Source organism: Dromiciops gliroides, chromosome 3 (assembly GCF_019393635.1).
Source record: "Dromiciops gliroides isolate mDroGli1 chromosome 3, mDroGli1.pri, whole genome shotgun sequence".
NCBI classification, from domain to species: Eukaryota; Metazoa; Chordata; class Mammalia; order Microbiotheria; family Microbiotheriidae; genus Dromiciops; species Dromiciops gliroides.
The window spans coordinates 566,898,406-566,912,710 of NC_057863.1; positions in this window are offsets into that span (position 1 = coordinate 566,898,406).

Genomic DNA, 14,305 nt, shown 5'->3' on the forward strand with positions numbered 1-14,305 from the left:
TGACATACATCCCAGGATGCTGAATGAACAAAACAGCCACTTCATGTGCAAATAACAAAATCATTTTAAAATAGCCTTGATAACTGGACAATTTTGGAATACTGAAGAACAGTAAGTAAAGAGCTGAAATGAAATTAAAACAATTCTGAAGATGCATAACTTTGTACTATGTTTACTTATGAGGACAAACCTTAAAAGGAAAAGAGAAATTCAACATTTAGAGTATCATCTTTGGCTAGATCATAAATATGGCCCATAGGCCATATTTTCACTATGGAACTCCATTGAACTACCTAGGGTTTAAAGTATTTTGAGAGTCAGAGTTCTTTTTCAAAACAGAGCTCACAAATCCCCATTATTGCATTTAAATTTTAGCTAGTCAACCAGATGACAAACTTCATTCATACATTTTTTTTTTTATTTTGCAGGGCAATGAGGGTCAAGTGACTTGCCCAGGGTCACACAGCTAGCAAATGCCAAGTGTCCGAGGCTGGATTTGAACTCAGGTCCTCCTGAATCCAAGGCCAGTACTTTATCCACTACACCACCTAGCTGCCCCATAAAAATTGTTTTTTAATTAAAAAGCAATATAAACAAAGATACCATGGAATAGTCCCTCCATAGCCTCTACTCACACCATAAACTTTGAGCTCACTTTTCCATGGATAAATGCACACTTAGTGGTAAGAGTAGATACTCATAGGAATTATGCATGGGTCATCCTTAGCTGGGGAACATAAAGGTACCTGCATGAAGAGATGCACATACAGAGAATACATATGACTGGGATACATAAGTAGAGGACTAACTTGTTCCTTGAACAGTGCAAAGCTTCTGTCTTCTAATGATGCCCTTTTGCTGTTCTCAGTTATACTTGTTTCCTTCTAGGTATTGTTTTCCACTCTCTCCATCAGTCAGTGTTATCCACCAGCAACTGCCCTCTGAAACTCCCTATTAGTCAATGTTCTCTACTTCACCTAGTTGTCAACTTTCACTATTTTCCAAGCTTACCTAATACCCTGATACAACGTCTACCACGATTGTCATTGCAGATCTCTCAGCCATGTCTACAGGATAGTATGATGTTTAATAAACCTCTTTTCTTCATAGGAGTCTAAAGCTTTTCAATCTGTTCTGTTAACCTGCTCTCTTAGTCCCTTTCCATCCCTCACTAATAGCCCTCAGCTGAAGTGCTATCTTGAGATCCACCAGTAAACTCAACCCTTCATCTGCTGGAAGTGCTGTGATTAGTAAGACTTTCCCTTGTAGTGAAGGCCATAGATATCCTCAATCAGCATTCTCTGCTAATAACAATGAGGCTGTGTTGACTCTCTTGCCAAGACTTCTCATGTAATAGCTATAAAAGTCTTAACAACTTTCCCAGATTTCTCTTATCTAATGGCTAAGAAGCTCTTTCTCTTAGCTATGCTGGACCAGAATGTGGAAGGCTTAGATTAGATCTGCCCTTTGACTTCTTATTAGTATTCCACTCTTAATTGAACTCTTTTTATTGAACTATCTTCTATTGTTTCCCAGATCAACTCTCTAATTCAATGTCAGAGGCTTACTTTAGTTTTTAGGTCTTATTGTATCTGCAGCCTTGGGTATAACTCCCTAGGGTTTTTCTTCCTCAAATTGAAAAGTATTGAGAGACCCTGTGGTAAAGAAACTGCTTTGACATTATTCCCAAAGCCCCTTTCTTTTATGCAGAATGACAATAGCTATACTGGCTATAGAATTCTGAAAGGATATTGACATAACAAAGCCTGTTCTTTCTTTTTGATCACTCCACATAACAAATTTTCTTTTTAATAAGGGACAAAATCCTGATGATAGAATCATGAAATTTGTTAAGCACGAGGTTATGGCAGATGTAGCATGCTTTGATTTGAAATCTTGTGCTGTTGCTTCCCATATTAATCCAGATTTTCTAGGTCATGAGGACCATCATATGAAATAAAAAATACATGAAGGATGACAGTGCCAGGAAATTGTAATGGTAACTGTACAACTATCTTGTGAAAGAAAATGATAATTTGGATACAGGACTGATTAGTTTTAGGTCTTTTCTTAGCAATTTCATTAATAATCTAGAATTCCTTCTAGAATCATCATAATGACTGCAATTCTAACACCTCTATTCAGCAACTTGGCCAATATACCTCACTAGGGGTGCTTCCCTCACCCACCATAAGCAGCTACCCAAATCTGGCTGATGGGTTCCAATCAAATTGATGCCATCTAACCCCTGTTATATGTCCAAATATGCATAGAAATGGGGATAGATGAGTAGGAGATATGTGTACTGGAAGAGATGATCAGAGCACTATGTTGGAAACACGGGCAATGATGAGCTCAGTACTTTGATCCCTTATGATACCACCAGACTCTTGGCTACAAGGATTTGGTGATTTCCTGCTCCTGAAGTGATTCCATATAGAATATTTCTGGTCTGTCTCCTTTGCCTTTTTGCCTAGGTGATCGTTCACATGCACACATGATATATAGATATGTATATATGTATGTGTATATATATATATACACACACACACACACACACACACACACACACACACACACACACACACACACATATACATATACACTTAGAGATAGAGATAGAGAAGGGCAGCTAGGTGGTGCAGTGGATAAAGCACCAGCCCTGAATTCAGGAGGACTGGAGTTCAAATCCGGCCTCAGACACTTGACACTAGCTGTGTAACCCTGGGGCAAGTCACTTAACCCTGATTGCCCCACCAAAAAAAAAAAAAAAAGAAAAGAGATAGAGATTGATAGATATACATATAGACACAGAGGAAGTTACCTCCCTTACCACTACTAGGAATGCATACGATAGGTTATATTTTCCTCACTGTCAGGTGTCAAAGACTAGTTCCCTAGCTCCATTTAACTTCTTAAAATCAATTAAACTTTTAGAAAAGGACATTTACTTTAAAGCTATACCAATAATAGAAGTACAAACATTCCCTTCCAGCCCCTCCTGAATACACTGTGAGCACACAGTCCTTTATCCCACCAGGTCTCTTGGTAGAGTGGGTTCATTCTCAGAATAGTTTCTGCATAGCATTGATCCCACCAAGTTCACATCCAAATAAGTCCCACCTGTCAGATAAGTCCTTCTCTCAGTTACCTATGGGCTGGCTCCTAAAGGTTACTCTGAAGGTCACTACTTGCTCCTTGAGGCATTGATTGTAAGCTAAATTCAGAATAGAATTTGACTCCAAGATTTCAAGAGGCTCACTTTCTCAACCTTTTAAAACTCACAGGATCAGAGAATTCAGAATAATCTCCACCTAGAATAACCTCAAATTAACATTCTGATCAGTGTATAGCCTTCAGACTATTTTATCTTGCAAGCCTATCATTACTCAATAAACTCCACTACCCATACCCCTTGGTTAGCCAATTCCTACTTTTTGCTTTTCTAACCACTGCTATCTAGGACTAAAGTCAGCCTAGGCTAAAATCCTTTTACTTTGTTACCTCTCCCCATAATCTCATCCCTATCTGGCTCAACTCTAGTCTCCCTAGTCTACAGTCTTCTCTGCCTTTTGATTTCTCTATGCTCTCTGGAACCTCCATTGCGTTGCAAACAAATTCTATTTTATCCTAGGTTTCTCCTTTTTGTTCTCTTTTACCTTCCCTCATGCTCATAGAAACCTAGGTTTCTTTTGAAGACAACACATTCCTTAGTGCCTTCTGCCCTAGTTCTTTCTGTTTTTTAGTCCTCTTGCTGGTTCGAGTCAGGGTCTGCTGTTTTTTGAAGCTTTGAGAAAGGGTAAAGTGGTTGTCCAGGGCCAAATTTCTGCCTTCTTGTAGTTTCCTAACTTAGGGGTTGCCCCAGGCAGAAGGCAAAGGTGGTCTACTTTTCTTTCACCTTTTCCTTCTCCACTAATAGCTATGTTAAAGACTGCTACTTGTTGTAACAACATTGGGAGAAAATAATTATTAATAATGGATTTATTGGGGGGACCCAGAGATCAGTTTCTCAGTCCTTCTCCCTGACCCCCATCCCAAAAGTTCAGATTTTACCTGGGACAAACCCAAGGGAACAAGTCTAGCTCAAGCCACAGCTAAATAGTGGACTTTGCTTTGAGCAACTTCAGTGACAGTCTTTGGCTTTCCTTTCCCTGATGTTATCTGTAGAGTTCATTTTAATGTAGACCACCTTCAAATCATGTCAACCAATGGAATTGAATGATGCTAACCAATTAGCTTTGATCAATGTATAATGACCCACCTCTATCTAACGAGGATAAAAACCCTGGGAAGAAGCCAGGAGCCCTCTTGGTGCTCTTCTTTCTCTTTGAGGACTGTGTAGGTTTTGTAAGTCTTGCAAGTTCTCTTGTGTCTCCTTGTGACCACATTCTGTCTCTCTGGGAGACAGCATGGGTCTTTTGGGGCTTTTCTCCTGCTCATGCTAACTACCATGTTGAAGCTCTCTCTTTGTTTTCTCTACCATGCAGCCTGAGACCATGAGAAGTTAGGGAGACATATGGTCAATCCTTTACTGCTATATAATATTGAATAAATTAATATATGCTTACCCCAAACTGATATCTATAGCAATAACAATTATTTTAATAAATCACAATGTGATCGGGGAAGTGCTGGGGTGGCATGTAGTGCCAGAGGATAGGGGGTCCTAAAGTATAAGTCTGTGCCAGAGTGGAACATGGAGTCAGATGAAGACTTTAAGGATTAGCATTCTCCACTATTAATTCATAATTATTACCCTGTTGGGCTGTTTGCTTTCTTGTCCTTTAGAAACAGTTGTAATTGTTTGCTCTGTGGCACACAATTCCTATTTGTTTTTGTTTTTTTCAAGTTAGTGGGCACTGGAGAAAATATCTAGACCTCCATCTTATTGTTTACCTGATCCATAAGTCTTATGTTTTTGTATGCAAAAGTTTTTGTTGTTCATATTTAAGGCTCATAGAGCTAAAGTTTGAATTCACTTTTCAACAACTTTCTTTTCCCTATTAGGGTGGGAGGAGATGAATGATCAGATATGTTTTGGTCATGTCTCTGGAGTAGAGAGTCCCAAAAGACAGGCCTTCATTTCATGATTCATTCTGCTCCATGTTAGGGTATTGGTTAATGAATTCATTGCTCCCCAGCATGTGGTTGCTGATTTACTGAGCTAGAGCCTCCATGCGCTACATCATTTTTTCCCTCCAGGCTCACTGGGAACTATTCAGAAGCATGATTAATATTTGCATGCATTTTGTCTCCTGTACTACTTGTGCCTAAAAAACTGTGTATGTGTAAGTAGAATGTTTGCACACTGATGTACATTTAAATGAATAAGGAGAGCAGTTTGACTTTAAAGAAACTTTGTGGTGAATTTTTTTTTTTGGGGGGGGCTGAATTGTTACAATCCTTTCAAAGTTATCACACTCAATAAATGTAGGGCCATATTTCTTTTGTTTGTTTGTTTTTTTGTTTGTTTTGTTTTTGCAGGGCAATGGGGGTTAAGTGACTTGCCCAGGGTCACACAGCTAGTAAGTGTTAAGTGTCTGAGGCTGGATTTGAACTTAGGTCCTCCTGAATCCAGGGCCGGTGCTCTATCCACTAGGCCACCTAGCTGCCCCCCATATTTCTTTTTTCTTAAATCAGTATTGTATATATATAATGTATAATGCCTTAGTGGCTAGAAAGAATTCCCTTTACTGTATTAATACACTGTTTTGAGCAGTAGTCCAATATTTCTTATTCCTTGAGCACTGAAGATGAATTTAGAAGTAGGTATGCTCCCTTTCCTAAAGACTGATGATCTAACACTAGGCAACATAATTTAGATACTAGGAAATAGCCCTTTGTCCAACTACTATCTCCCTTCCTCTCTCCCTTCATAAAAACACAAAACAATACGATCCAACACAATGTCACCAAATTCAATCAAATACAATGTTAAAAAATATGTTGTGTGCCCAGTTCCAGGAAGGAAGGAAATAAACATTTATTAAGTATGTACTATGTGTTGTGATGTTTAAAATCTAATGTGGGTCCTTACCTGCCCCCCCAGTTTTTTTTGGGGAAAACTAGCTAAGATTTACTGATAAATTCAGCAAGAGTTTAGGCTTTTAAGTATTTATTAAAGTGTATTAGAAGTTAGTGAAGAGAGAGAGGGTGAGAACAGATCTCTTATAGAATGGAAAATCCTAGCTTAGATCTATTCAGTATAGCCAGAAAGAAAAACTTGCCTTTCCCTAGCAGCCCATGTGAAGTTCTGCCACCACACCAAAGTCCCAGACGAAAAGAGAGGAAGATCCAGAGAGTGAGCCTTACTTTCCTACTTCCCGTCTCCCTCCCTGAAAGGGGAGGTCCTTCAAGCTGAGAACAACACCCCACTCAGGGCCAGCCAGGTGTAGTCTCCAATTAATCATCCTTAAGTAGGTTCTCAGTAAGTCTCTCAGTCTCACCCAATTCAATCAATTCCAAATCAATCTTCAGGTGGGGCCCCTGGGTGTCTGCCAAATCCCATTATTTTATTGAAGTGTCAAGCACTATGATAAACATTTTACAAATATTATATCATCTGATACTCACAACAACTCTGTGAAGTAGGTGCTATTATTATCCCCATTTAATGATTGAGGAGACTCAGGTAGACAGAAGTTAAGTTACTTGCTCAGGGTCACACAGTTAGTAAGTGACTGAAGCAGGATTTGAACTTGGGTCTTCCTCTTCTAGGTCCAGTGCTCTATCTGCCACTTCATCCAGGAGAGACAAAAAGTTTAGCTAGAACACATTTCCTTTCTTCTTCTTCTTTTTTTGGTGAGGCAATTGGGGTAAGTGACTTGCCCAGGGTCACACAGCTAGTAAGTGTCAAATGTCTGAGGCCGGATTTGAACTCAGGTACTCCTGATTCCAGGACTGATGCTCTACCCACTGCACCACCTAGTTGCTCCCACACTTCCTTTCATAATAGAATTTACTGTCTAGAGTGTATATTCCTTTTTGCTTCTTGTATTTAAACATTCAACTAACAAAGAAGAAATCTTCATGCCCCCACTCCTCAATTCCCCACCCCATAGAACTATAGCATTTAAAATTGTCTGGAGGTTGGGCTAGACCTAGAAAAATTTGAATCATAGTAAGACATAACTAATTATGGCTGTGAGTCAAATGCTGTTTTAAAATGTTCTGAAGCTTAAATACAGAATAATTGAATATATGATGGTCATTCATTCAGAGGCTGAATCACTATCCATTCAAGATGCTGGAGTATGGAGGTTGGACTAGATGACCTCTTCGGGACCTTCAGACTCTAAATTCTATGCCTTTATATTCATATGATTCTCTATTTTTATTATAAACATTTTTAAAATAATTCCTATTGCAGTGTATTTGTTAATGCAGTTTCCACAAAGCTATGAGAAACGTAGACTATGAGATAAAGGTGACCCCATTATTTCACAGACAGAAGGATCATATTAATAGATCAATGATAATCATTTATTCCCTAGAACTCTCAGAGAATGTCACCAAAACAGTGACTCTCTGAGATTCTCAGATGATGAATCATTTTAAAGGGGTTATTGAGGACACCAGCCCTTTGCTCCCCATGGTTTCTGAGAGACGGTAGAGGCATTCTAGTTTTTACATGATGGTATAGCTTGAATATTCAGCCTCCGTATAATTCACCCCTTTATTTGGGTTATTGTCAAATAAATGGAAATTGAGCATCTCCCCACTCCCATTCTCTTAACTAGAAGCCATTATATTAGTTTTTTCCAATTACAGGCAGAAAAAAGAAGGAATAAATAGACAGAAGCTCTGAAAGTCAGTGTTCACAGTAAGCCTAAGACATGTTGTTTAGGCAGATACTTTCTATAATTTAAAGGGTTTAGCTGAAGTGGATATTGCTTGAAAATATTGTATTTCTTTTTAAGTTTTAGAGGATTCTAATGACATTCTATACACATTTCTTGCTGAATATTCTTCACAAAAATTTGAATTAGTAGGTTGGGGCCTGCAGTCATAGCTGCCTAATATGATTTCTAGGTTGGTCTCTTGGAAGTCCTTCAACCTTGGTTTCCCAAGTACAGCAGGAATTCCTTAGGTGTTAGTAATGCTTATAGATTTAAGGTATTAAAGGGAGACTGTGTAACTCCTTAACAGACCTATGATGTCTTTAAAATATGTTCTGAGGAGAAAAAGAATGAGAGGGGGAAAGGAATAACAGGAAAAGGGATAAAGATGGATGAAGGAAGAGAGAGACAAGAGAGACAGAGACTAAAAGACAACCACACATAGAGAAATGTACACATAAGTGTGTAAGACCAGATTTAAACCTAGATCTTTCTGACTCCGAGCCTAGAGAAAGGACAAAATGGAGGTAGAAAAGAGAGGTAAAATTGAGAGAAATAAACTCATTGGGCTCAAGTCACATTAAAACTCTTCTTGACTGTGGATTTTAGGGCATCATTATCTCTTATAGTGTTAGTGTTCTCAAAATGCGAATAAGTTGTTGATTGTTCTTCACAGTTCTTTTTCCTTAAACCTCTCAAAATCCGCTTTGTTTAACCGTAGCCCTCCTACTTCTATAGGTTTAAATCATTTTGGATTAAATGACAGCGACAAGAGAAAAGCACTTTAATGCAAAAATGTTCTTTCTTGTTTTTTAATAATTGTATTTTTGTCGTGAGCTTAAATATGATCATCTCACTATACAAACATATCCCCTTATCATTAAGGGAGTAGTTTTCCCAAATTGGAAATAGATACTAAAGGATGATGGGAGAAGGGAAATAGGAGGGAAAGGAAATAGAAGGGAAATTGGAGATCAGGAGAGAGTAGAATTAGAGGATAGGTGGTATAGATGCATATCAGTAGCCTGTTGATTGATAATGAAGGTCTCTACTACCCTTCATTGGTAAACCCAACACAATTTACAAAACACAATACTATATAGTACAACACAATACTATCACACAAAACAACACAACACACCACAATAAAATATTATAACATGATACAATATTATATCATATACTAATATGATATAGTATAAAATAATATGATATGATATGATAGAATATGTAATAGAATATGATACACAAAATAAATGTGAGGTTATTTGGTTGATAAAGTGTATTAGCATCTGAGGAAACAAAAAAAGTCTTGTATATAATAATAATAATAATAACAATAATAATAATAGTAGTAGCTAACATTTACATAGCACTTAGTGTATGTTAGGCACTGTGTGAAGTGCTTTACAGCTATTTCACTTGATCTTCACAACAATCCTGGGAGGTAGGTGCTATTATTATCTCCATTTCACAGATGAGGAAATTGAAACCAACAGCCCAGGGTCAAATAACAAGTATAGAAGGTGGCATTTGAGCTGATACTTAACAGCAAGTAAACATAGGAAGTAGATTGGAGGAAGGAGTGTATTCCAGGAATAGAAGAGGAGGAAGTAGTGTATTCCAGAAATAAAAGATAGAAAGTACAAAGGCATGGAGGTAAGAGATAGAGTGTCATGTATAAGGAGCTGTAAGAAGGCCAGCTTGGCTGAATCTAAGAGTGTGTTAGAGGGAGTAAAGTGTAATAAGTATAAAGTATAATAAGGCTATAAATGTATATTGGAGTCATGTTGTAAAGGATTTTAAATGCTAAACAGAAGAATTTCTATTTGATAAGAGGTAATAGGGAGCCACTAGACTTTATTGAGATAAATGACTTGGTCAGATCTGTACTTCATGAAAATTACTTTGGCAGGAAAATCACTTGTGGAGATTCCATTGCAGAGCGGAATAGTTTGAGGTAGTGAGGCCAGTTTAGGAGGAGTCTGTAATAATTTATGCAAGAGATGATGATGTTTTGGACTAAGGTGGTGGTGATGTGGGTGGAGAGAAGGGAGAATATGTGAGAGATAAAGGTGATGTTGACAAAAATTTAGCAATCGACTAGATTTGCAAGGAGAGTGAAAAGGAGGAGCTGAGGATGATTCTGAGGTTACAAATCTGGGTGACTGGAAGGATGGGGATGTCCTTGACAGAAAGAGGGAAGTTTGGAAGAGGGGTGGGTTTTAGGAGAATTATAATATTTTCTATTTTGAACATATTGAGTTTCAGCTGTCTAAGAGAATCCAGTTGGAAATGTTCAAAAGGCAGTTGGTGCCTAGGGTTGAATATTTCTATCACTATCTCCATTTCCATCTCTATCTCTATCTCCATCTTCATCTCTATCACTATCTACCCATCTCTTTACCTCTCTTTCCATCTCTCCATTTCCATCTATAGCTATATTTATGTACATATATGTATATTTGGGAATTATTTGCATAGAAATGAGACTTGGTGAGATCACCAAGTGAGAGAGGGTAGAGAAAGAATAGAAGAGGGCTCAAGAGAGAACTTTAGGGACATATGTGTAGTTAGGAGGTGTGATATGAATGATGATCCAGCAAAGGATCCAGAGAAGGAATGGTCAGACAAGCAGGCAGAAAACTGATGGAGAATAAAGTCATGAAAGCCAACAGAGGACAGGGTATCTAGGAAGAAAGGGTGATCAACAGTGTTAAATGTTGTAAAAAGGTAAGGAAAGATAAGAATTGAGCTGGATTTGTTAACTACTCTAATAATTGGTGCTTTCTTATTTTGTTCTCATTTACCCTTATTTTGGCCTCATTTGTCACTTGGAACATAATTCTACTTGGGCTCCTTGTAGTGCTGTGGAAAGAATACTGAACTTGTAGTTGAGATCTCAGTTGCAATTCTGGCTCTGCCACTGTGTTATCTTTGGCAAGATAGTTAACCTCTCTGGGCCTCAGTTTCTCCATCTCTTCTAGTAGATGACCTCTAGGATACCTTAAAAAAACCTTTTTTATTTTTATTTATTTATTTTTTTGCAGGGCAATGAGGGTTAAGTGACTTGCCTAGGGTCACACAGCTATTGAGTGTCAAGTGTCTGAGACCGGATTTGAACTCACGTCCTCCTGAATCCAGGGCCAGTGCTTTATCCAATGTACCACCTAGCTACCCCCAATTGTATCTTTATTTTTTCTGATTAACAAGCACTTATTTTCTCTCCCTCCCACAATTGAACAATAAAAAGAAAACCCATATAAAATACATATAGTAAAAACAAATTCCTATATTGCCCGTGTCTAAAAATGTATGTTTTATGCTATATTTTAAGCCCATCACCTTTCTGGCAGGAAGTGGGTAGCATGCTTTAGCATGCTTTGGCCCTCTGGAATAGTGTTTTTTCATTGCAATAATTAGAGTTCTAAAGTCTTTTAAAGTTTTTATAATGTATAAATTGTTCTCCCAATTCTACTCATTTCCCTCTGCATCAATTTATAAAGATCTTTCTAGTTTTCTCTGAAATTGTACATTTTGTCATTTTGGGGCATAATAATGTTACTTTACATTATTATATCACAATTTGTTAAGCCATACCCCAATAGATGAGTACTTCTTTAGTTTCCAGCTTGTTTCCATGACAATAAGAATTGCTACAAATATTTTTGTACGTATGAGTCCATTTCTTTCATATCTTTCAGGGTATGTTCCAAGCAGTAGTGTTATGGGGTCAAAGGGCATGGAATTATTAATAACTTTTAAGGAATAATTCATAATTTCCTTTTCAGAATAGCTGGCCTAATTCACAACTCAGCCCCTCCAACATTTTCCACTTTTGTCATCTTTGTCAATCTGATGGGTGTGAAAGGGAGTGTGAGAATTACTTTAATTTCAATTTCTCTAATTATTCTTGATTTGGAACATTTTTATATAGTTCCTAATAGCTCATATTTCTTCCTTGAAACTGCCTGCTTATGTCTTTTGACCATTTATCTGTTGGGGAACATCTCTTAGTCCTATAAATTTGAATCAATTCCTGATATTTTTTGGATATGAAATGATTGGGTCCCTTCCAGCTCTAGACCTATGTCATAGGAGAAGGAGAGGGAAGAAACATTTATATAGTTTTTATTATGTTCCAGGCACTGTGTTAAGTGTTTTTATAAATATTATCTCATTTGATCCTTATAAGAATCCTTTGAAGTAGGTGCTATTATTACCTTCTTTTTACAGTTGAGAAAACTAAGCTCAACAGCTTAGGATCACACAGTTAGGTGTCTGAGGAAGGATTTGAACTCATGTCTTTGACTTCATTGCTCTATCCAGCTGCCTCTGTGATCCTTAGTGTTGTATGATGCTTAGCACTCATTTTTTATGGTGTTGTTTAATATGTGGCTTTTTTATATTTCCATGGGACCCAGTACTCAAGTCCTTTATAAATTCTTAGTGAGGTAGAATTAAATGCAATTCCCCTTCTAGACCAAAGACAATAACCCAGAAATAAAGGTTCTATAATATGTACTATAAAGCAACTTGATAGATTTCCACATGTGACTTAAGCCTCATTACTTCACAGTTACACTAATAGTTGACCAGTTGACATTTTTACTTGAGGATCAAGTATGGGGCACATGTCTCCTTAATAGGCTCACTAAGGGACAATCAAGGAACTTTAAATGTTAAGGATCCAGATGATGGTACATCTGAAACTCAGAGACTTCCATAACTTATGAGTGCAAAATAAGCTTCAGGGTTAGTAGGGATTGATTTTTTTTTGCTATGCACACAGATCATTATCATGGCTAAATTACTCCATTTGGGATGAAACCTTCCTTTAGAGGGTGACCACCATGTTCAACAACTGAACATTTTTCTGAATGCATACCTGTGAGAGATTCCAGGGAAAGCAAAAAGGAAAAGGAAGCTAACTTCACACCTCTGGGGGTGTCTTATCAAACTCTTGTCACTGACTTGGACCCATCAGTCAGAGTTTTATTCTATTTATTTAGCTTCTACTTTTTAAAACAACTACTTTTGAATTTTCAGTTAAGTTCATTTGTTAAGTACCTATGTGCAAGGTGCTGTGCTCCTCTAGATGCTGGGAATATAAAAGATGAAAAATGACACAGGCCTTGCACTCATGGAGCTAACAGTTGAAAGTAATTAGACATTTAACCTAAACTAGTGCATGAATGTATTAGTTTACACTAGTAAATATAGCACAAGTTATGGCAGTGGTTCTCAAAGGATGTGCCAAAAGCTTCCCAGGTTTGACATGAAATTTTAGATCTTATGTCAGATCAAAGAATATTTATAAATAATTTCATTTAACACCAACTTTATTTAAACATCCTATGTAACAAAGCAAATATACTATTCATGAAAAAAAAAACCTTGCTTATTTACACATACATACTAAGCTCAAAACATATCAGGTTCTAAACTTAACCTTTGTTTTCCCAAGTTTCCTCAATTGTAAAATGGAGATAACAATACCTTCTTTCAGGGGTTATTGTGAAGATCAAATGAGATAGAATATAGTAGCTACCATATAAGACTTTATTACCCCTTTCTTTCCCTGTACCCCATTGCATTATTAACCTAAATGTTCAATGTGTCACAATTCTTCAGACTATGTAAGTTCTGTCCCAGCTCCAAATTTTCTGTCCTCCTATGGTCACACCAAAGAGACTGACTACCAGAATTTGTAAAAGATTTTCATTGAGGATGCCAAAGATTGTATTAAAATTACAACCGGAGAAGAAAAACAAGGGTTTTGTATTGAGTGAATGAGAAATCTCGTGAAACCATAGAATTTTTAGAACTAAGATGCAAGAATGACAATATAAGAACCTCATGGGTCTTATTCTCTGCTACTTATGTAAACCAATCCCTCTTAATTGACAGACAGGAGGAGAGAAGGGAAAGAATCTGCTTGTGTAGGTTTCACAGGAGTAGGCTCTGGAGGAATTATTACTGGACCTCAAAATTGCTGCCTCAGTTATAATTATGCAATGTTGGAATATTAGCTTCTCATAAGGGTTATTAGTGGGCATGATTTGAAAATAAATGCCTATACTCTACCACTGAGTTCTTCTTAGTTCGTTTTTATTTTTAATGTTCAAAATAATTAATGGTTATGTTGGGCTGGTAGTGCCTGACTGTCCATTACTATGGTTAAAGCCAATGACAGTTACTAATGTGGTGTTTTAGAATAAACATAGCAGCACAACTAAATAATTAATTACAGTTTTGCAAATAACACTGAATTTGAAGGACCTCTGGGTCAACTTCTACTCTCAGGGTCATGAAGAAGTTTTCCCCAGTTCTGTGGCAACTACATGTAGCCTCAAGTTAGATCTGGGTACATGATGAAAGCTAATACTTTAATCCATTGGTTCCAGACTTTATATAGCACTGACTCCCTTATTATTATTATTTTTTACAAATGAGTATAAAATTGT